The following is a 1,905-nucleotide window of genomic DNA, read 5'->3' on the forward strand; positions in this document are numbered from 1 at the left end:
AGAATGAGAGATAAAGAGAGAGACAAACAGAGAGAGACAGACAGACAGAGACAGAGAAAGTGAGAGAGAGAGAGACAGAGTGACAGAGAGAAAGGGAGACAGAGTGAGAGACAGAGAGAGACAGAAAGAGCGAGAGACAGAGAGCTAGAGAGAGAGAGAGAGGCAGAGGCAGAGAGACAGACAGACTAGAGATTGACAGACAGAGAGAGAGACGGATAGACAGAGAGACTGAGAGAGAGAGAGAGGGAGACAGAGAGAGAGACGGATAGAGAGACAGACAAACTAGAGATTGACAGAGAGAGAGAGAGAGACGGCTGGACAGAGGGACTGAGAGAGAGAGAGAGACAGGCAGAGAGAGAGAGACACGGAGACAGACAGAGAGGGGCAGGAGAGGCTGACAGAGAAAGAGAGAGACAGACAGGGAGAGACAGAGAGAGAGAGGGACAGAGAAAGACAGACACGGAGAGTGAGGGGCAGATAGAGACAGACACAGATTGAGAGGGACAGATAGAGAGACAGACAGAGAGTGAGAGGTGAACAGACAGAGAGAGAGGGACAGAGAGAGACAGAGAGACAGACATGGAGAGAGACAGAGAGAGAGAGGGGCAGAGAGAGAGAGGGGCAGAGAGAGAGAGAGACAAACAGGGAGAGAGAGGGACAGAGAGAGACGGATAGACTGACAGACAGAGAGAGATGGACAGACAGAGAGGGAGAGGGAGACAGAAAGGGAGAGACGGGAGAGAGTGAGACACAGAGAGACAGACCGACAGACAGAGAGAAGACATAGAGAGAGAGACAGAGACTGATAGAGAGAGAAAAAGAGGGACAGAGAGTGAGAGAGACAGATAGACAGAGAGACAGGAAGAGGGAGAGATAGACAGAGAGAGAGAGACAGGCAGGGAGACAGACAGACAGAGAGAGAGAGACAGACAGAGAGAGAGAGACAGACAGAGAGACAGACAGACAGAGAGAGAGACAGACAGACAGAGAGAGAGACAGACAGACAGAGAGAGAGAGAGACAGACAGACAGACACACAGAGAGAGAGAGAGACAGATAGACACAGAGAGCGAGAGAGAGAAAAAAAGAGAGAAAGACGGATAGACAGGGAGAGAGACAGACCGAGAGAGAGAGACATAGACAGAGCCAGACAGACAGGCAGAGAGAGAGGGACAGACGCACAGAGAGAGAGGGACAGACGCACAGAGAGAGAGGGACAGACGCACAGAGAGAGAGAGACAGACGCACAGAGAGAGAGAGACAGACGCACAGAGAGAGAGAGACAGACGCACAGAGAGAGAGAGACAGACGCACAGAGAGAGAGAGACAGACGCACAGAGAGAGAGAGACAGACGCACAGAGGGAGACAACGAGAGAGGGAGACAACGAGAGAGGGAGACAACGAGAGAGGGAGACAGAGTAAGAGAGACAAAGAGAGACAGACACGGAGTGAGAGAGAGAGACACAGACAAACAGAGAGAGAGAGAGAGACAGACAGAGAGATGAAGCGATAGACAGAGAGAGACAGAGAGAGATACATAGACAGCGAGGGAGACAGACAGAGAAAGAGCGAGACAGAGAGACAGACAGACAGGGAGAATACATAGAGAGAGAGAGACAGAGAGCGAGAGAGAGAGAAACAGAGAGAGACGGACGGATAGACAGAGAGAGAAAGAGAGAGACAGAGAGACAGACAGAAACCGAGACAGAAAAAAAGAGAGACGGATAGACAGGGAGAGCGACAGACCGAGAGAGAGAGACACAGAGCGAGAAACAGACAGAGTGAGACAGAGACAGAGAGATAGACAGAGAGGGAGAGAGAGACAGACAGAGAGAGAGTGTAAGACAGAAATAGACAGAGAGAGAGAGACAGACAGACGGACAGAGAGAGAGACGGATAGACAGA

Source organism: Heterodontus francisci, unplaced genomic scaffold (genome assembly GCF_036365525.1).
Source record: "Heterodontus francisci isolate sHetFra1 unplaced genomic scaffold, sHetFra1.hap1 HAP1_SCAFFOLD_1203, whole genome shotgun sequence".
Taxonomy (NCBI): domain Eukaryota; kingdom Metazoa; phylum Chordata; class Chondrichthyes; order Heterodontiformes; family Heterodontidae; genus Heterodontus; species Heterodontus francisci.